Source organism: Schistocerca nitens, chromosome 9 (genome assembly GCF_023898315.1).
Source record: "Schistocerca nitens isolate TAMUIC-IGC-003100 chromosome 9, iqSchNite1.1, whole genome shotgun sequence".
Classification (NCBI taxonomy): Eukaryota; Metazoa; Arthropoda; class Insecta; order Orthoptera; family Acrididae; genus Schistocerca; species Schistocerca nitens.
This window is the reverse complement of record NC_064622.1, coordinates 459,060,046-459,083,706: the sequence shown is the minus strand read 5'-3', so window position 1 is coordinate 459,083,706 and position 23,661 is coordinate 459,060,046. Positions and strand designations below refer to the sequence as shown.

Here is a 23,661-nt window from a genome sequence, read left to right as displayed (position 1 = left end):
GGCCCAACAATGTACATGGCACAGGTGTAACAGCTGGTGCCGTTTGCCGTTGCAAAAGCGGATGGAAGGTGGTCATGGTGCTCTAGGGTGGGGGGGGGGGGGGAGGCTGACCCGGTAATTGGTGTGGGTGGAACAGCTGGCGCTGTTAAGAAAGCAGGTGGGAGGTGATCGCATTATAACCATGGAGCGACGGTCGCGGAAACCGGCACGGTCGAGGCGACCAGCGTCGCCAAGATGGCAAGCAAGGTGGGCGTGCTGCGACACTAGGTGTATAAGAATGTGCAACCCCATGCATAGAAATGTTCAAATCACAGTTCTGGAAATTTGTTGGTGCGTCAAACCAAACTGAAGGAGACTGTGTAGCTGAGGGGTAAAAAAGATGTTTCTCACTGGGTGGTTGTCCATGATGTCATTAGTTGGCGTTCACCGTCCGTGTTGTGGCCGTTGTTGAGCTGTCGCACTTGACAGTGGCCATGTTGGTCTGGTTAAGGTTAACTGGCTGCTGGCATGGCCAGGTGTAGATTATTGTTTACTTCTAACCATATGCGCATTAGATACGCATGACCACTCATGGTCACAAGCACAGTTAATAGGATGCGTGGCACTACCACCGAAAGACACTGGTAGATCCATTGTTCCGAAGACAATGTAGGCTGGCATACAAAATCCATTAGTGATGAAGAGAAGCACAAAATAACTCGCAATCATAAGACAACGATGTCGGGGTCACCACTGTGGTTATCACGTTATGCTGGTCGGTAATAACACACTTTAAGTATCATAAATGCATTTATTAGGCACAAAGCAAGAAGAACAAAGCACGGCAGTACACAAGTTGCTCACCTAGAGAGACATAGAACAAAGCAGTTCAAAGAGGTCAGAGTAAAAGACAGGGCACTCCACGCTACAAATGTCACACCATCTTGAAAACTTATTCCCCAGTTAAGCTCGCTGACCAGCCAGAAATCGCCATTTAACAGGCTTCATATGAATCCTGAATAATGCCTAACTGGAGAATATACTCAGGATATCATAACCGGAGATTTCTCGCCAGTTAGCGAGTTTAACCATGGAATAACTTTTCGAGATGGCAGAGATGTTGATAGATTCTGAGAGCGATGACGAGATCTTGGTGGAGTTGTTCACGAGGATGGGTAAGATGAAGAAACTAAGATACACCCTGATTATTTAGAAGAATTTGGCGATTCTGAATTAATATGCAGATTTCACCTGTCAAAGGAAGCCGTAGTTGGTCTTTTCAGTCTTGTGCATAGGAAACAAACAGATGACAAACAGGTGTGACTATTTCTCTGTTTTCTAAAATAATATTGTTTATTTGTGTAAAGTGCATTTTTTTCAATACTTCACACATTCCGTCTTGTTATTCATGTAAGCTATGCAGATTAAAATGATAATTTGTGCCAAAATAGTCTTGTTTATCTGGCATGTGTTACAATTGCTACAGCAGTGGAAAGGGCTGTTTTGTTTTATTTAGCAGGCAGTGACATAATAGACTTAATCACAAATGTGATCATTTGGATGATAATAAATAAATAAATAAACCAAATTGAAAAACAATACTAGTTGTGGGTGCAGTTGCATTAACAGAGTTTGCATTTTGACGAGAACATTATGCTGCAAAATGATTTGATCAAACACCAGTGCCTCAATTTCACTAAGCCACATTATGTCAGTAGCAAAAAATATTGTTCCACTTGGTTTTAAGTGGGAATGACCCTTTTTGTAATCACCCCAGCAGCATCAGAACAATTTTCTGTCTTTTGGTGAAAGTATTAGGATCATAGGCCCATTAATGCTCCAGAGCAAAGTTCATTAACACAGCAAGATTAAAAGGAAACTTAGTTTAAAAAAAAAAAAAAAAGACGTTGCTTCTCCAGCTATAGAACACTGTTGTGTTTCTCAATTATCAGTATTATCCACATAGGCCCACACCTATTTGTCATAAGATAATAGCTATATGTGTATATTGTAAGAGCAGAACAGGAATCTAATTACTGAATCTAGATAGGAGTAGCATGCGGAAGCTGTGCCTGGAATGCTATGTCTTTAACTTTCCTTGAATATCAATTTATTTTCAGTGTCCTCCTTTGTGTCAGATTTTAGCTAGTTGAAGGTAACTTATTTTGAAACAATTTATATTGTACTTGTGTGAGGTACCATTTTTCTGAAATTGATGGCTTATGATTGTTTAATGTAATGAACAGTTTGATAGAACATTAATGTCCTAAGTTCACTCAGCCACATCTATAGCAGAAAATATTGTTCACTCCTATCTCCTGTTGGGACAACAGCTTTCTATCTATCTATAATTGAATGCTTCAGAGCAACAGAACTGTCCAACACCGAGCAGTATTCCCATAAACATGTAAATTATTTGTTCTTACTCAAGGTAAGTTTAACACAGTAAAATTAACAGAAATATCAGTTTTTTTACACAGAAGGCACATAGCTGTTGTATTTCTCAGTTATTAGTAATAGCTATATATTTATTTTATAAGAGCAGAACAGGAAACTAGTTATTGAATCTACATAGTTATATCACATGTGAAGAGCACTTGTAATGCTATGTTTTTAACTTTCTCTTGAATATCAAGTTATTTTCAGTGTCCTTTGTCAAATTGGAGCACGTTAAAGGTAACTTGAATTGAAATAACTTACAGTGGACTTGTGTGAAGTACCATTTCTCTGAAATTGATGGCTTAGTGTGTTATCAGACCACCTCCCCCTCCAAAATCTTGGTGTTTGTGATTCTTAACAAGAGCAAATGTAAGATTAATTACGCAGTTCACAGACAGAACACTGAAATTAGAAAAAGAATTTTATATAGACTATTGTTTCCTATGCAGGGTTCAGAACAGTGTTTAATATTCTAGTGCTAAAGTATGCAACATATCGACACTGTAAAGGACATCTGAAATACACAGTTATCCAATACCAAATTAAGAAAATACCTCAACCACTCCTTCAGTTTCTGTGTATATGGACTTGAAGATGCCAGGAGGTCTATACAGTCAATAGTAATCTGTCTACAGTTACATTAATTCTTTGTTTCAAAACAGTGGCTGAGTGGTTGTAGAAGAGCACTGACTTTTTGAAAAAGAAATTGATTGTCAGATTATCAGTAGTTCGAATTTGTTGTTCATATACTTTACCAGAAGTAGCCTATAGAGTCTGTTTCTGTACATTAATAACTTGTGCTACAACCTTCCATGCCCTTCATGGCATATTAAAAGTTTGTGAATGAATAACATGAGTCTTAGTGGGTTTAAAACATAAATAATGTGTTGTTCAGCTTTAGAGGAGGGTGTAAACACCATACTTACAATGAATTACATATTAAGACTCAAACTCAGTTGTTACACAAATTCATTTATTTCATTTCTTTCTTTTAGAAATGATTCTCTCCCAGCAATGAACTAACTAATGCTTACACTGAAATATTTTGCCTCAGGAAGTTTCCTAATACCTGTTGGAGACTTCATTGAAATATACAAAGGAACAGCGAGCAGAATATCAGATATGCCTCAGATACCATCACTCACCTAGCACCAATATTTCTAAAACTTCGAAACATGCAAGAGAAAATTGCAAGAGCTCAGGAGAACTTCTTCAAAACAGCATCATTTTTCCAGAATTTGTGGTGCCATAGAGTGCACTCATGTTAGAATTAAGTCCCCAAGTGGCGACAGTGCAGAAGAATATAGGGGAAGAAGAGGATACTTTTCATTGAATGTGCAAACAGTGGCAAGCTACCATTCAAAAATGTTGGACATTGTGTGCAGGTGGACAGGTTCAGCACATGATCAGACCATTTTTAATAATTCTAGGCTGAAAGCTCATCTTAAACGTGGTGAAATGGGCAATCCTATCTTGAGTGGTTCTGATTATGCAATGTCAAATTATCTTCTTCCTCTCTTAACCGGTCCAAGGATACAAGCTTAGAATCTTTGTAATGAATCACATATAAGAACAAGAAATGTTGTAGAGTGATTGTATGGTGTGCGGAAGAGACAGTTTCCAGTGCTAGCTAGCAGAATAAGACTGCATGCGGCTTTTCGCGGATGATGCTGTAGTATACAGAGAAGTTGCAGAATTAGAAAATTGCAGCGAAATGCAGGAAGATCTGCAACGGATAGGCACTTGGTGCAGGGAGTGGCAACTGACCCTTAACATAGACAAATGTAATGTACTGCGAATACATAGAAAGAAGGATCCTTTATTGTATGATTATATGATAGCGGAACAAACACTGGTAGCAGTTACTTCTGTAAAATATCTGGAAGTATGCGTGCGGAACGATTTGAAGTGGAATGATAATATAGAATTAATTGTTGGTAAGGGGGGTACCAGGTTGAGATTCATTGGGAGAGTCCTTAGAAAATGTAGTCCATCAACAAAGGAGGTGGCTTACAAAACACTTGTTCGACCTATACTTGAGTATTGCTCATCAGTGTGGGATCCGTACCAGGTCGGGTTGACAGAGGAGATAGAGAAGATCCAAAGAAGAGTGGTGCATTTCGTCACAGGGTTATTTGGTAAGCGTGATAGCGTTACGGATATGTTTAGCAAACTCAAGTGGTAGACTCTGCAAGAGAGGCGCTCTGCATCGCGGTGTAGCTTGCCGTCCAGGTTTCGAGAGGGTGCGTTTCTGGATGAGGTATTGAATATATTGCTTCCCCCTACTTATACCTCCCGAGGAGATCATGAATGTAAAATTAGAGAGATTCGAGCGCGCATGGAGGCTTTCCAGCAGTCGTTTTGCCCGCGAACCATACACGACTGGAACAGGAAAGGGACGTAAAGTGCCCTCCGCCACACACCATTGGGTGGCTTGCGGAGCATAAATGTAGATGTAGATGTAGACATACTGAAAGGGTGGAGGCAGTCATCATTGTATGTGCTGTACTACGCAACATGGTGAGAGAAATGAATGAGGTATTGCCGCTACTCGATCCAGTTTTTCTGGCAGCCATTGATATGTCTATTGCAGATGAAAGACCCCAGGATGAACAAGAAAATGGACAGCATACCACAAGGGACATATTTGTTAAGTACTTAAATTCTCTTTTGTAATCAAAAATGGAATTTAAATGAAAATAAAAATCGTTTATATGAATAAGTGTTTTTATTCATAAATTAGTTTTTCCAATTTCTCTTTTCGAATCTTAATATTGAGCTCTAGGCTCTCTTTTTTTTATATAAATAGCTCTTGTTCCCTCCTCTGGGACACCTCATGCTGCTTCTGGAGCACCACCATTTGTAAGTTGACTAAGTCAGTCTTGACAGTGGCCCATGGACCCAACTGTTTAGCGGTTGCAGACAGTGGCAGTCTCTGCCATTTCCATCTCCTTCAGCCTGACTGGTCTCCTGCAACAAATAAATATGCATTTCTTTCTGGCATTGGAAATGAATCAAATTCTGTGTAACTTGTTATAAAAGCTAATGAATGTGCTTTTAAGTTTTTAGAATGATGTAATGGAAAATCTCTTTGGAAAAGAAGTGAAATTTTCTGCTGTGAGTTTTGAGCTTTAGTGTTTACATTTGTGCTTAAGAATTCTGATAAACTGCAAGTACAGCATGCCAAGAGCGTTGTGATGTATCTGACACTTGTGTAGCTGACAGTCATTATCCTGGACTAACTGCCCCATCTGCATCAAAAATTTAAGAAAAGAATTTAAAATATTTCTATTTTAGAATTAGTATTTTTTAATTTATTTTAAGCCTGAATATCTTGTACCGCCAGCTGAGGTGGCCAAGCGGTTCAAGGCACTTCAGTCTGGAACCACGCAACCACTACGGTCGCAGGTTCGAATCCTGCCTCGGGCATGGATGTGTGTGATTTTCTTAGGTTAGTTAGGTTTAAGTAGTTCTAAGTTCTAGAGGACTGACGACCTCAGATGTTAAGTCCCATAGTGTTCAGAGCCATTTGAACCATATCTTTTACTGTGTAAGCACAAAGATATGGGGCTGATACAAAATGTTAAAGACAGTTTCACAAATTACATTTAAAAACAACAGGTGTTAAGTAATTGCAGCAGTAACCTATCATTAGTTGTAAGCAGCAAAATAAACTGAAATATGCAAGAAGATTCAGCACACATATCGTGCAAGAAATTAGTGTATTTTAAAATACCATAAATCAGGGTTACTTTGGCCTGTCTTTATATGTGGTAAGAAATAAAGGAAATAGTGGCAGGGAGAAAATTTCAAATGCGTGTTCCTAGTCATGGCAAAGACTGGTGCCATCAATTAAAAGAATGTTTTAAAACAATTCATATGTTGCTGTGGAACAATTTAAAAACAGAGGGTCAGTGTTATCCTCAGTCAAAGCTACTTTGACTATCCTCATTTCCTCATAAAAAGTGATAATACAATGCTTAGGCAAAATAAAATCAACGCTTATTTCTAGAAATGATAAACAGAAGTATGAGGAACCATTTTATCATTAAATTTTTAAGGCAAGAACAGGAAATATTCAAAGAAAGTGATGTAGTAAATACCCAAGTGTACAATAGTTCAGCAGTGAAATTCATTTTGAAGCTACACTATTTTTAACTACTTGGAAACAGAATACATTATATGCTAAGGATATGGTACAATATGGATGTGAACTGTAGTTCACAAACAGCTGACACTGTGGCACAGCTTTTTTTTTTAATCAATGTATGGAAGTGATAAATATCTTACCTAAATTGTATTTTACACATATGACTTTTCTCATCCATATTATGTAATACTGACAGAGTGTAAAATAACATTCACCTAATTTTTAATTTAACAGATGTGACCCCCCAGGCATAAACTTTTGGGGTGTAACAGCAGTTACAATATTTACAATCAGCATTGAGTATCATGCTGCAAAGAAGATATTTTGCTTACTCAATTCCTTCAGAATCATTCTTTCCATGTAGAGGATGCATGATGACTTGTTTACACCTTGTTAAGATGGTAACTTTCAAATGGGAAAAAATTGAAGACTTCTTCTGACTAGTCGGTCATAGTTATCTGCAAATGGTATAAGTAACCCGAGTTGATGGTACTAAAATGTACAATATGCATGGAAATTTCTTAAGACATCATGTTATGTAAGAGTTCAAGGATATTTCTTTGTTGCTCTATGAGACAGATAGCCGACCGGTCTAAGGTGCTGCAGTCATGGACTGTGCGGCTGGTCCCGGCGGAGGTTCGAACCTCCCTCGGGCATGGGTGTGTGTGTTTGTCCTTAGGATAATTTAGATTAAGTAGTGTGTAAGCTTAGGGACTGATGACCTTAGCTGTTAAGTCCCATAAAATTTCACACACATTCGAACATTTTTTTTGAGACAGATAGGAAGATTCTACTTTAAAAAGAAGGCAAGCACAATAAGTAATAAGCACTGCTGACCTCTGTACATACCAAACTTTTAGGTTCCCCCTCCACATCTCCATATGATTTAAATTTTGTGTGGAAGAGGATGAGCTCAACAGTTAATGGAATATTTGCAGACTACATTACAAGGATCAACGGAGGCGTCCGATCCCACTCATCTGCTTTGACCCATGATGTAAGGGTGTTGTGTGTGTGACGTCATGACAGCACTGCATTTGGTTTATGAGTGTGTTGTATTTGTAGATGTCATCTTGTTATGGTTGGTGGTGTCCTCTGGTGCTGTGTTGGGTTCATTTGGGTGTCGGTGCTTGAAGTACGTATTTATCACTCGTGACTGTTATAGAAGAATGGAAATTAGTTTCGGTGAGTTAAGAATTAAGTTCCTGTTGTGTTTATGTTATTGCGGTGTCCTTTGATCTTATTGGTTTGCTGTTTGTCATGCAGTAAGTAATTTAATTCAATTTGTGTCTTCTTTTGTTAGGTATGGATGTGGCTTCTAAGTTTAATAGTGCGCGTCTTCGGGCTGAAATGGGAGATGATATGTTGTCCGTCATTAAGATTCTGCAACTTTTGTGGCGGAGATAGTGAAATGCGGCGTATGCAAGCAGAATATGCAAGTTAGGGGTTAGTGTGTAGTGCCAGAACTTTTTTATGGTAAGTTGTTGTTTTTTTGGGTCTATTGTTACGATGTTTGGTGGGATTTTTATGTATTGTTGGGTCAGTGTTATTTACTGTATGTGTTGATGGCTGATGTTTTGGTATTGGCACTTGTGGTTGATTTATGTATCTTAGTGAAAAGTACTCGATTTCAATTTTTTTGGTATCAATTGTATTTGAACTGCATAGGTCATGGAAAGTGACATATTTGCAATTTGTCATCATAACTATGCTTGTTTTGGTATCATGAGCTGTTGTTGACCTATATAGGTCAAGGGAAGTGTCTGATTCTAATGTGTCATCGTAGCTATGTATGTTTTGGTATCGTGAGCTGGTGTTGACCTAAATAGGTCAAGGGAAGTGTCCAATTCCAATTTTTGTTGTTTCAGGTGTTGGTTTTGTGCTATCGATAGTTGTGTTGTGATTATAATTTTTGGAGTAGGTGGTTTTTATTTTGTGGTATTGCGGTTGAGCTATGTAGGTGAAGGGAAGGAAGTGTCGATATTGTAAGTGTAGCGGAACTTGGGAATTCTGTGGTGTTTTTATGTCGTCGTTTCGTATGGTTTGTGATCATGGTGTGTGTCTGTATGTGTTTATATGTATACTAACAAACGAACTACAGAAGCGAGAATCAGCCAAGAAAGAAATGTAAAAACTACAGATTTGAGGCATCCAACATAAAACACGATTCACAACACAGTATGCATACCACAACACAGAATACAGTTCAAAAAGGAAATCAATCTAAGGGTGCAGCAATGAAAATGCAAACCTTTGTACCTGAGAGTGAGTCAGTAGGAAATAATAGTCAAAAGTGCGTAAAAAAACCACTCACGCTTCCGAGCGAAAATAACGGCCGAAACAAATCAAATAGACATACTAGTACGCCTACCAGTGTGAACAACAGTGGACAATGTGTAATAATATCTAACACAGAGTCTAAAGTAGGGAAGATATTACCTGTAGGAAATGTGCAGAAACAGAACATGGCTTCTGGGCAAATAAATGTTTCCATAACATCGAGTGCAAAAAAAGTAAAAACTATCTTTGTGTGTTAGGTGATAGTAGCCATGGACATGGAATTTCTACACTGCTGACAGAAAAATGTAATTTAAAGGTATCAGGCTTTGTCAAACCAGGAGCACTGTTTCGTGGGATAGCAGAACAAACAAATTCTGCTCAGATATCCAACTTAAATAAAGATGATTTTATCGTAATTTTAGGTGGCTCAAACGATGTTTATCGGAATGAAATGTAAAAGTTAAAAAAAGAACTGAAGAATTGTTTAAACAAATTAATACACACCACTATTCGCATTGTAAACGTACCACCTCGTTATGACTTGCCTATCTGGTTGTGCATAAACCGTGAAATTTGTGCTGCTAACAAACAAAACTCTGAAATATGTTCTGACTTTCAGAATATAGAAGTTATTGACATGCATGGCTTAGATCAAATGTTTTTCACAGCTCATGGACTCCATTTAAATAAATTATGAAAAGAACTTTTAGCAGAAAAACTATTTACCAGTACCTGTGTCATGAGGACACATACACCAAGCTTAAAAATTGCCAGAAAAACCCGAATTATGGATTGGTTTAAACCAAAAACTACAATCTTGTTAACAGAAGCAGATCACTCTCACCAACTTGAAGACATATTATGTACTGATGCACAGGAGAAACCATCCCACCATCAACAGCCAGCCCAGCAGCAGAAACCAATCCACCACCAACAGCCAGTATGACAGCAACAATCACTCGACTCCCAAATAGAAAAATCAAACAACCATTGCACTTAAAGGATTTTTAGTGCCAGTGAGCCTAAGGCAAATACAAAGGTAAGAAACGTTTTTATTCGTGATTGTACTGGTTCCCAAACATTTCCAACAAAAACTGTAAATAGGGAAAAAGAGAATAGGAAGTGTAAAAATCCTATAAAGAAAGCTATTCTTGAAACCTTAGGCAAAAAAACAGCTCTTTTTTAATGCACTTGAACATAATTGGCATGGTTACAACCCACCAAAATAAAAGAATGAATAAAATTGATGAACTACAAATTTTACTCTCAGGATGTAAAAATATTAAAATTGTTTGTTTAAACAAGCATTGGATTACAAAAGATAGTATCATTATTTTAAATAAGTTAAAAAATTTCAATGTAGCCTCAAGTTTTTGTAGAACAAATAGCACTCATGGGGGCATGTGCATACTTGTAAATAACTCTGTAGAGTACAAAGTAAAAGACGATTTCAATTTTCTAAATGAAGAAGGATTATTTGAAAGCTGCTCAATTGAATTAGAAACACAAAATATTATTGTTGTTTTTATATATAGCATCCCAGGTGTAGAGATAACAAAATTATTTTTAACAAAATTAAAAAATCTTTTACAGAAAGTCATCAATGAGAAAAAGAAAAAGGTATTAATAGCAGCTGATTTCAATATAAATTTATTAAATCAAACAAATGACTCAATAAAGTTTATGGTCTTAATTCAAAAATTTGGTTTCAAGGTAAACTTCATGGAAATCACAAGAGAAAACAGAAATACAGGAAGCTGTATTGATAACATTTTAACAAATTATAAATTTGATAATGCAAAGAAGTTATTTGTGGAATTAGGACTCGCAGACCATTCTGCTCTGTTCATTGAAATAGGAAATGCAGATGAACCAAGCACTAAAAATACTTATAGCAAAACACATTTTACTGCTGAAAATTTAAAACATTTCTGCTCTAAATTAGAAGAGGTGGAGTGGCAAGTTGAAGATGATACTCCAATCTCTGTACAATTTAACAGATTTCTAGAAAGTTTCTTACGTGTATTTAATGAATTTTATTTCCACTTAGAGTATTCAACACAAAGGTGTCAAATAAGCTAAATTGGATCATCGCTGGAATAAAAATATCCAATTGGAAGAAAAGACAACTGCACAAGGAGTTGAAATGAAACAAAGACCCTGTTTTCATAAACTATGTCAAACGGTATAAAGGCTTATTTAAAAGGTAGTGGAAGCTGCAAAAGAAACAGTAAATAATAAATACATCTTGGCTCATGAAAACAAATCATAAGCAGTCTGGTCTGTCATAAAATCAGAACTGGGGATGGGAACTAACAGAAAAATTATCTTCAAAATTAAGGTGGGAAATAAAACGATAACAAATCCTGCTCTGACTTCAGAATATTTTAACAATTTTTTTTACAAATGTATCAAAATGAGTTGCAGATGTAAATGGTTATGCCAAAAAAGTACAATTAGGTCAGAAGGCAGAAGAATGCTTTAAGCAATTTAAAAAAAAATTCAGCCAAAGATGTAGAGAACACTATATTACAGCTCAAAAACAAAAATTCTGTAGGGTGTGATGGCATACTTATTAAAGTAGTTAAATCAGCTGCCAGGATAATAGCTCAAACCCTTTGTTCAATAATCAATAAATCAATCGAAGAAGGCCACTTTCCAGATGCCCTGAAGCATACAGAAGTAAAACCTTTGTTCAAAAAAGGATCAAGAGAAGATATGGGGAACTACTGCCCAATCTTTATTCTCCCAATTTTCTCAAAAATATTTGAAAAAGTGGTAGTAATGCAAATCAAACAGTTTATAGAAAAATCAAAGATACTGGCAGTTAATCAATACGGCTTTCAGAAAGGCAAAAACACAATAGAGGCCATAAATGAATTTGTGAAAAAAAATTGTTCTGTCTTAGACAAGACTAGCAAAGTTGCAGCATTGTTCTGTGACCCCACAAAAGCATTGGATTGTGTAAACCATCAATTGCTGCTGTATAAAATGGAAAAATATGGAATTGGAGGTCGTGTTTTAGAGTGGTTCAGGTCATGCCTCACAAAGAGAAAATAAAGAGTAGTTATACTATCAAGCAAGCGAAATTTCTTCTCTGAATGGATGATTATTTCACAAGGTGTTCTACAAAGCTCAATTCTGGTTCCAATTTCATTCTTACTTTACATAAATGACTTGCCACTAAACATAAGCCGGCCGGTGTGGCCGTGCAGTTCTAGGCACTTCAGTCTGGAACCGCGTGACCGCTACGGTCGCAGGTTCGAATCCTGCCTCGGGCATGGATGTGTGTGATGTCCTTAGATTAGTAAGGTTTAAGTAGTTTTAAGTTCTGGGGGACTGATGACCACAGATGTTAAGTCCCATAGTGCTCAGAGCCATTTGAACTAAACATAAATTCACACTCAGTTTTATTTGCTGAAGATATGTCTGCCCTCATCGAAAGCAGTCACTTGGAACAAATTCCCTCAACTGTCACAAATATACTAGACAGTTTAGAAAACTGGTTCCAACTAAATGGGTTAAAATTAAATATTGGGAAAACACATTTACTACAGTTTAAAACTAAAAACTCTAAGATAAATGAAATTCATACTACCTGCAGAAACCAGGAACTGAAAGATTCAGATTGTGTTAAATTTTTAGGAATACGTTTGGACCAAAATTTATTCTGGTCTTCACATACAGAATACTTAACAAATAAGTTAAACAGCCTGACCTCTGCTATGAAGATTTTGTCATTTTCAGCTAGCATGGAGATAAGAAAAGTAGTTTATCACAGCTATTTTGAAGCTGTTATAAGGTATGGCATTATCTTTTGGGGTAATACAAGCAAAATTATGAGAGCATAAAATTAAAAAAATCAATTGCTAGAAGTATGTGTAACGCAAGACCAAAAGAATCTTGTCGCCCACTGTTAAGAAATCTAAAAATATTAAGTGCCCCATGTTTGTACATCTATGAACTGATTATTTTTGTATACAGTACCCTTCACTATTCACAGACAACAATTTTAAGCATCAATACAGCACTAGGAATAAGACAAACTTCATGCTTCCTACTCACAGGTTAAAGTTATGTGCACAAACCCCAGAACATATGGGCATGAAAATCTACAACATGCTAAAAAAGAAACAAATAAACAGCATGGAGCTAGGGCAACTGAAACCAAAGCTGCACAAGTTATTAGTGGAGAAATGTTATTACTCCATAGAAGAATTTATGAATGATGATGTGGAAGTCTGAGCAAGGAAACATCACCTGTAAATGAAGCTTGTGTTAAGTTTTGTGTCAAATAAATGATTGTAAAAATATGTTCACTACATAAACACTGTTGTTATATATTACTTTGTAATACATATAAACTGGAGTGTTGATATATTGTTTTTGTAATACTGTATATACAAATTTTAATTGAAGTGCAAATGCAATGTTGACGAGCCCCCAGTACATCAGATCTGTGATTTGACCTTCTATTTATTTATTTATTTATTTATTTTGATCCAACATCAACTGATTACAAAAAAAGGTTTTTCTTGTTCTAGTCTTCTGGATAAGTCAGATCCTTATTTACTAGGGTTACATGTTATTGGCTGGCACTTTTATCTACACAACTTTTTCTAAATTTAGTTGAGAGAACAGAGTTACATATATGGACTATACATTAAAAAATTTGTTATTGCCATACTTAGATTAAGGAATCTACAGTTTGTGACACAGTCTAAGATCTGAGATTACATATATTTTTAGATAGATCGTCTTCCATCATACGAGTTTACTAAATCTAGAAACTCATCTATTGAATATACAGAATTGTTTAGGAGCCATAATTTTAATTTTGTTTTTAGTTTTGTAATGTTATGGGATAATAAAAATTCTGATTCTGATTATATTTAGTTTGTCCCCACCCCAAAACCTCCAATTTCCCGCACTGGTCCTGTTAGTTTGATTATATTGTGTCGTTTATGTAAACACATCATAGGTGCCATATTGGAGATGTTGAGAATGGTCGTTTCCGCCATATTGATGACATCATGGGTCAAAGTAGACAGGTGGAATCGAACGCTTCTGTATTCCCCATTACAATACTGAAATAATTTATGAACATAGTAACATATTAATTGATTACCAGAGTTTATTCTCCGGTCAGGCATTATTCTGGTTTCATACAACGTATTTCTCACGCTGTTCCAAGAATAGCAGTGCTAACCAGAGAATATACAACTGGTCCTTAGACATAAGTTTAAAAACATTGAAACAATTAGATTTTGTAGTAATCAGCACATAGAAATAAGAGTATGTGAGTTACTACTGAAAAATGTCTCACTTTAATGGAATGGATCCCATTGCAAAATTTTGAATTATTTATGAGACATTTAGATTCTTTACTCCATATGCCAGACAGCTGCAAACTGTAAATAGTATATGATGATTCAATGAAGATTTTCTTAGGGATTCTGAAAAAAAATGATCTGCAAATTTTTTTGGATCCTACAATTTGATCTCAGTAATTATAAATAATGACTTTTTTTAATAATATAAAAACTGTGAGGTGATGAAAGTCATGGAAACCTCACAATATCATGGCGGATCTCCTTTTGCCCAGCATAGTGCGGCAACTCAATGTCGCAAACACCCAACAAGTCATCAGAAGTCTCCTGCACAAATATATTGAGCCATGATTCCTTTGTGGCCGTCCATAAATACAAAAGAGTTGGCAGTCCAGTATTTTGTGCACAAACAGACCTCTCGATTACATCCCATAAATGTTTGATTGTTTGATGGGATTCATCTCAGGTGATTTGGATCACCAAATCATTCGCTCGAACTGTCCAGAATGTTCTTCAAACTAGTAACGAACAATTGTGACCCATTAACAAGGTGCATTGTCATCCATAAAAATTCTATCACTGTTTGGCTGCAGATGGTCTCCAAGTAGCTGAACATAGCCATTTCTAGTCAATGAACGGTTCCGTTGGACCAGAAAACCCAGGCCACTCCATGCAAAAACAGCCCACAGCATTATGGAGCCACCACCAGTTGCACAGTATCTCATTGACAACTTGGATCCATGCCTTCATGGGTTCTGTGACACACTTGAACCCTACCATCAGATCTCATCAACTGAAACAGGGACTCATCTGACCAGGCCATGATTTTCTAATGATCTAGAGTTCAACCGATATGGTCACGGCTGTGTGAGAGGTGCTACAGGTTATGTCGTGCCGTTAGCAAAGGCAATCGTGTCGGTCGTCTGCTGCCATAGCCCATTAACGCCAAATATCGCTACACTGTCCTAATCGATACATTTGTTGTACAGCCCACATAGATTTCTGCGGGTAGTTCATGCAGTCTGTTACCACTGACAACTCTGAGCAAATGCCGTTGCTCTTGGTTGTTAAGTGTAAGTCATCAGCCACTGAGTTGTCCATGGTGAAAAGTAATGCATGAAATTTTGTATTCTCAGCATGCTCTTGACACTATGAATCACAGAATATAGAATTCCCTAACGATTTCCAAAAAAGAATTTCCAATGCATGTAGCTGCAATTACCATTCTGTGTTCATAGAGTCTGTTAATTCCCATCGTGCATTGATAATCGCATTGGAAACTTTTTCACGTGAATGACGTGAGTGCAAATGACAGCTCTGCCAATGCACCGTCCTTTTATGCCGTGTATCTGCAATTCACCGCTGTCTGTATGTGTGCATATCACTGTCCCGTGACTTTTTTGATAACAGATATTCTCTCTGATCGTGATCCACATTTAGTTAGGATAAATAAGGTAGTGCCTTACAGAGTAGATACTGCTCAGTGGAAATCAGAATAATTAACATTTCCAGGACAAACATTTTTAAGAATAGTTTAAAAGAGATGACCTGGGATGAAATTTGTAATGAACTAAATACTACTGAAAATTTAATCTATTTCATGATAAATTCATATCATTATTTTGAAAATAGCTTTTTGCATAAGCTAATTAGAAAGAACATCAAACAGCCATGTAAAAAAGCCATGGATTACTAGAGGTATTTAAATATCTTGCGCACTACAAAAGCTACTCCAAATTACTAATAAGAAAAGTTATTAAAAATCAAGGAACATGCACATTACCTCAGATATTAGTAATTCTGAAACAGACATAAGGCTGTATGGAATTTAGTAAACCAAGCAACATGGCAAGAAGTCACAGAACAGTGTAACATCACTATTGATTAAAATTGAAGGTCCATAAATGATGAATAGTGCGAAATAGAGAAACGAAAAATTCAGCAGAGAAATCAAGGGAGTATATTGAACAAGAAACTTGCATAAAATTAGATCATATAGATGTCTCTCACACTTTTCCTTTTGAAATTTAGAAATTTATATATTATCTCAAAAATAAAAGTTCATTGAGATCTGATGGCGTTTCTCGTAGAGTACTAAAGACTCCTATATAATAAGCATTGACCTATGTGACACATGTAATACATCAGTAACTTACGGCATTTTTTCTCTGCCATGCCCTTTGCAGTGGTTTGCACTGTATAAATGTACATGTAGAGATTAAGATATGCCATTTACAACCTCTCTATAAGAAAGATAATAGTATTCTGTTATCAATAACTGCTGACCCATTTCAGTATCAACAATGTTTTCCAAAATTTTTGAGATCATGTATTTCAAAGCAGAATCCCAACTGAGTAACAATAAACACTCCGAATATCACAGGTTGGATCTGAAAAGAATTGCACAGTTAAGAATGCTATTTACACATTCGCTCAACAAATTTTATAAGCATTAAAAAGGAAAATAACACCAGTTGATATTTTCTATGACCTCTCTAAGACACTTGACTGTGTGAGTCACAATATTCTCCTAGATAAATTGAGGTTTTATAGAATTGATTGTATACCCTACCAATTGATACTGTAATGTCTAACCAGAAGAATGCAGAAAGTTGTATGTAATAATTCGAGCAATGTAAGCAAGGGAGTGTATTCTGACTGGGAAGAAATTGCTTATGTGGTTCCACAGGGCTCAATATGAGGTCCTCAATTATTTCTCATATTTGTAAACGACCATCTGCGTAAAAAACAATATAAATAGAATTAGTTCTTTTTGCAGATGACACTAGTATTGTAATCAGTCCAAACATGCATACAGCGACAGAACAAATGGTAAATAATGATCTTAGAGGTATTATTGAGTAGTTTCCTGTGAACGACTTCTCTCAATTACAAAATCATAACTTCTACATCTTCATCTACATATATATTCTGTAAACTACTGTGAGTTTCATGACAGAGGTATGTCCCATTGTACTAATTATTAGGGTTTATTCCCAGTACATCCACGTTTGGAGCACAGGAAGAAAGATTGTTTGAATGCCTACTTGTGTGCAGAGATTATTCTGATCTTAACCTCATGATTAATATGTGAGCAATACATAGGGGATTGTAGAATATTTTGCTAGAGTCATCATTTAAAGCAAGTTCTTGAAATTTTGTTAATAGACTTCCTCCGAATAGTTTATGTCTATCTTCAAGGGTCTTTCTGTTCAGTTCATTCAGTATCTCTGTGACAGTCTCCCATGGATCAAACAAACCTGCCCTTCTTTGTATATGCTCAGTGTCCACTGTTAGTCTTATTTGGTATGGTCCCACACACTTGAGTAGTATCCTAGAACTGTTCTGAACATCCAGACATGCTACACCAACAATAAGTGTAACACAAGGTGAGGAAACGATAATTACACAGGAAACTTTAAAAAACTTTAGGTGTCCATATTGATGAGAATTTAAGTTGGGAAAAAAACATATTTTGGAACTCCTGGAACAACTTAGTTCAGCCACAATTATTAGTAAGTGGACATATATCGGACATTTTCGTTCATACCGTCATACGGAGTAATATTTTTGGGTAACTCATCTTTGAGAAACAAAGTGTTCATTGCTTAACAGTGTGCTCTAAGAATAGTATGTGGTGCTCACCCACAATCACCTTGTACACATCTGTTTAAGGATTTATGCATTTTGACTACTGCTTCACAGCACTCTTATTCCCTCATGAAATTTGTTTATTTATTTAATCCACTGAAATTCAAAAGCAACAATGATGCACTTCGTACTTACAATACCAGAAGAAAAAATGACATTCAGTACTCTGCAGGAAGGTTGCCTTTAGCTCAAGAGAGGATGCTCAATGATGCCAACAAAATTTCTGATCACTCACTCAATGATATAAATTATCTGACAGATAGCAAAGTTAAATTTGAAAACAAACTGGAAAGTTTCTTCTTGACACCGCCTTCTATTCCATAGAAGAATTTGTATTTCTGTAATGTCTTAAAACTGGTGGTGAGGAATTAGTAACTCACAACCGTATTTAAAAGAATGTAAATAGTCAGCATGCTGCCATATTTACTTATGAACGTGTATTGTGAATGTAAAATGTCTTTTTCCATATCATTACAATTAATCATACAAATTATCCATGAAACATCTAACTGACTAATTAACTGATCCTTAGTCAAGTTGTTTATAGAGATCAGAACAGAACTCCATGAACTTGCTTTTAAACTCGCAAGTTGGTCCTATTATGTCATCTCCAAACTCGCTATCTCCATACATATGGAAATTTGACTCTTTAGCCTTCACCGCTACTCGTGTAACTGACGAAACATCATTTGAGACTGTTGACAGGTAGAAGTGTACTATATAATCATGGAAAGAAGAGCAAGTACATGCATTCATGAGTATAATTGACAACTCACAGCATTACCATTACACACACGCAATGGTTCCACATGATGATTTTCTATACATTTTATGACTAAAAGTTCTCCACTGCATTTTTCTGTCTGTGTGTGAATGAGGATCTCAGCAACTACTGTAGGAATTCTAATACGATATGCATTAGGAGTTAGACTGATTTACAAGAAAGATTTGCATACATAATTTGTTACCATTTTATGAGATAAGTTGTCCAATCATTGATACCTGTGCAAATCTGGGGCTGTTCACTAGTTACTTAGTAGTACTGATTAGTTAGCAATGAATATAGTTCACACACACAATCACATATGTACATGTATATATAGAACATGATAAGTATTAGTAAATATCAACCAATGAGATCTGGATTCACATGGGTAGCATATATCTACTGCCAGATGACTTATCTGGCATAGCTGTGATTATATATACAGGAGTAATGGGACAATATTCAGTCTTCTGGCACTTTAATTTACACAAGATGACGGACTCTCCGCCTAACCTCTGCTCCCTGCCCTCTGATCAATCAATTACTCCTCCCTGCCCCTCCTCCCCTTTACCTCACCCCATCTTTTCCCCTTTACCTCCCTTTTCCCCTCCTCTCCCTTCTCCCCACATCTCTAAGAAGAAACTGGTGTGAAAACTCGCTCTGTCTGTTTTGAGCTGTTGGGCTGGAAGGATCTCATGTCACGGAATTGAAATCACTATCAATTACATTGCAATTACATCACGGAAGATACAATGTCTATTTGAAAAATTGCATATTCTTTATTTAATCAGTTTGCAGGAGACAGGGCTCCTCTCCTTCCCACTTGTAAACTGGCAGGAAGAGTCCTGAGTCTGTGCTGAGCTGTTGGTTTGGAAGGACAAATGATTGTTCTTTCTTTATTTTGGTGATTTATCCTGCTGGAAAATGATTACTAAATTTTTTTCTTGTAAACCTGTTCACCTTGATGTGTGGAGACTGACTGACATAAATCACATTACAACCATCACAGGGAAGTCGAAATTGTGATGCCATGGGCAAAAAAAAATGGTGAGAACCAATGATAACTCTACATGGTGTCACATGATTGTGACATCAGGGATATTACGGCGAGCACTGCAGTCAGTGGAAGGAGCATGAGGCATTAACAGCAGCAGCAGCAGTAGCAGCAGCAGCCAAGATCGTTCAGCACCCCAGCAGAATGCAAATAAGCAGAGGAATAAGTACTAATTACATGTCTTTCCTATTGCTATAGATTCTTCTTTGTTCAACCCCATTTCTTTGTCCCAAATGTAATGGTTCTCTTTCTTTGTTCATCAGCTGAGGTGACCTTCAGCATGTTTGGACCTGCAAAGGTGACCTCCAGCTTATCAGAACCTGCAGCAACCTCTAACTTGCTTTAATCCTGTTCCCACAAATGACCTTTTTGCCATAATGAGGGTACAAACCGTGTTTAGATTGCAGCACGATTTACACATCATGCCCTCGGGGTTGAATACTAGTTTTCTGTACCGTATGCTGCGGCTGTGGCGGAGTACTGCAAACACAGCTTTACAGGTACCGCAGGTAATCTCCAGTTGCGAGGGCTCTTGATGCCACACAATGCAAACTCTCTGTCTGTCTGTGGTTGGCACATTCTAAAGTCTGATACACTTATATTTTGGATGTAAGATACACAAAATCCACAATCAGCAACCCATTCACCTCGTCTTTATTAAGGCCGATAAGCTTCTTGTTCTGTGGTACAATATCATAAGGGTTATCGGCAGCGTAGAAAGACGTATCGGATACATTGGCATGGCACCTCATTACTTCATGTGGATCACAGCCTTTCACCCCAATAGATGAAGCTATCTGTACCCATATAAAGAACTCTGGATCAGCAAAATGAATTTTCGCAAATTCGTTATGGAATCGGTACCTTTAAACTTAATTATTCTTTCAAAACTGATCATGAGTGAGAAATGTGGGAGCTGTTATAGGGTAGTGAATAGAGGGATTTGTTGCCAATCTTGTAGGAAATATTTTTACTGGGGGGGGGGGGATGCAGTGGGGAGAATGTTGGGAGAACAGAGAAGCCTGCAACTGCAGAGTATGCAGTAGGAACATTTTGATTGGGGAACAGGAAAGGAAAATCTGTGCCCTTCAGGCACAGTTGGAGAGCAAGGAAGGAACTGATAACGATCAAGGGAGATAGGGGGGAGGAGGGTGGTTCAGAACTGGCAGCTGGTAGGAAGAAAAAGGACGCGATTTGACAGTTTTATCATCAACACCAAAAATAGGTATCCACCACTGCCAGAGTTAAGTGGAGAAGAGCCACTGGTAGAACGAGGAGCAGGAAATGTGCAGCACACTTCAATTGAGGCCAAGAAGCCTAGGAAAGTACAAAGTGTTATGAAGAAGAAAGTGTAGCTGCTAGGTAGTAGCCATGGGTGAGGTGTAGGCTCTCAGTTACAGGAAAGTTTAGGGGCAGTGTACAAGGCCACCAGTGTCTTCAGGCCAAATGCAGGGCTAAGTCATGTGATAGAGGACCTAAGGTCTTTATGTAAGGACTTTACAAAGAGGACCATGTAGTGATAGTGGTTAGGGTGGGAAACTGTTTGGACAAGGATGGGGCATATGACATACGTGGTGACCTGGACAAGATAGTGTCCCTGACTCATGGCACCAACATACACTTTGTTGAACTGTTCTGGCGTCATGATTGACCACACCTTGATGTAGCTGTGAGGCAAATCAATGTGGGGCTAGGGATGGCTCTAAGGACAGCCAACTTTGCTCATGTTTCTCTGGTGCCCGTCGGGACCATCAATAGATGGGGTTTCACTAGGCATGGCCTACACCTAAACAGGACTGGGAAGGGAAGATTGGTACAACTGATTCATGAAAGTATAGGGGGTGGATCTCTGGCCACACATGGTCAAATACCTGTTGTCATAGGCAGGAAAAGCAGGTCTTTTTTTAGGATAAATCCAGACAACAGGTGCCCCTGCCTAAAGAGTATCTCCAGCAGTTTAAAAAAATACTGAAACAATCACTCACAAGACAGATTTTAACACTTCTAACATCACAAATACCAGATGTCACAAAGAACAACAAATCATTGGAAAGGGTAACACGGGGTATTACACAGACTTAACAATCCTACATCAAAACATGCAATCATTAAAAAATAAAATATAACTATTAGAAGTTGAGCTCCAATCTTTGAACTGTACAGTAGTTTGTATTACTGAGCACTGGTGTAGAGCACAGAAATCCAACATGTACTATTATCATTTCTGAAAGGGCAAACTCTTACTGCAGAACTACTTCAAGGGGTGGAGGATCATGCATTTATATCAGAAAAGGATCACAGTTGAAATGAAGACATGACCTCAGTACAGTAAGTGAAGACAAACACTTTGAAATATCAGCTATTGAATTAACAGGGTTTGATATCACCAAGAAATTAATCGTTTGGTGTATGTATAGATCTCCCAGTGGTAGTGTGGATACTTTTTTCAATAAATTTACAGAAGTTCTAGATAAGCAACAAGTTTTACTACAATGACTGCATCAGCAATTGACCATGTGGCCACAAATATGGACAGGGAAAAATGTGATGTAGCTGTAAAACATCTCAGACTATCAGACCATCACTGTCAAATAACAACAGTAAAATCAGGCATTGAATCATGTCCTAAACTACAAGCCTACAAATGACATCTATCAGAAATCAAAATAAAAGATTTTTCAAAAGAACCAGAAAATCAAAGCTGGGATGAAATGTATAAGGAAACCAATGTGAATACAAAATTCTCTAAATTCTCTACATTGTTTAAATGGAACTTTGAAAAGGCATTTCCGAAAGTATGCATGTCTGTACCAACATCTCACAAAAACATATGGATAGCAGCAGGTATTAAGAAGTCCTCCCAAATGTCTTAAACACCTCAGTTCCATGAAAAAAGAATTGCAGTGATCCAGAATTCTTAAATTTATATCACAGATACAAAAATATCTATAGGAAGGTGCTGATTGCTGCAAAAAAAGTCAGTTAATGAAAAAATGATGTATAATGCGGAGAATAAAAGCAAAGCAGTCTGGGGTGTTATAAAAAAGGATATGGGGAGAGGCAAACAATCCCAGAATAAAATACTGCTAAGGGAGGGGAATAAGGTAATAAATGATCCAGAACACTTAGCAATCTATGTAAACGAGCATTTTTCAAGTATTACAGAGAAGTTACAGCAAAAATTCTCCAAAACAAATATAACACCTGTAAATAAAGTTGCACTAAATACAATGCTGTTACTTCCAACCACAGAGAATGAAGTCAATAAAACTGAACAAAAACTAAAAAATAAAAAGTCAGTAGGCTTAGATGAAGTACCAATGTGTGTACTGAAACAATGCATTATATGAGGCCCTTAACAAATATAATAAATGAATCCTTCACACCAGGGACATTTCCAGAGCAACTAAAACAGGCAAGAGTTGTACCATTGCTTAAGACAGGTAATGCAGAAGACATAGAAAATTACCAGCCCTTTTCCATGCTGTCAGCATTCTCAAAAATAATAGAAGTAATTACAAAAGACAGGTCAATGAATTACCTGAATAAATACAATCTTTTAAGTGAATCACAGTTTGGTTTCTGAAGTGGCAAAAATACGGAGTCACCCATAGTAGAATTCACAAAAGTTGAACTTGATGCTCTTGATAAAGATGAGTGTGTCACAGGCATATTTTTGGATCTTTCTAAGGCGTTTGATACAGTCGACCACAAGATTCTATTCAATAAATTAGAAGCATTATGAATAAGAGGGGTAGCTAATGACTGGTTTCAATCATACCCAGCAGATAGGGTACAAAGAGTAGAGATAGCACATACTTCAAATAGATCTAAACATTTAGTAAAACACTTATCAGAACCAAAATGTATTAATATATGGGTTCCACAAGGTTGCATATTAGGATCAATACTATTCCTAACATACATCAATGACTTTCCCACTAGTGTTACTCACAGTGAAAAAATTATCTTCACTGATGACAGCAATATATTAGTCACTGAGAAAACAAGC

The 23,661-nt window shown here is 37.0% G+C and overlaps 1 long non-coding RNA gene across 1 annotated transcript in view; it reads right to left on the bottom strand.

Moving 5' to 3' along the window:
- Positions 1-5,293: 5,293 nt before the first annotated feature.
- LOC126203608 (uncharacterized) overlaps positions 5,294-23,661 on the bottom strand; it is a 260,723-nt gene continuing 242,355 nt past the window's right edge. Inside the window, exon 5 of the long non-coding RNA XR_007540315.1 lies at positions 5,294-5,388. This is a non-coding gene — a long non-coding RNA (uncharacterized LOC126203608). The remainder of the gene's footprint in view (positions 5,389-23,661) is intronic.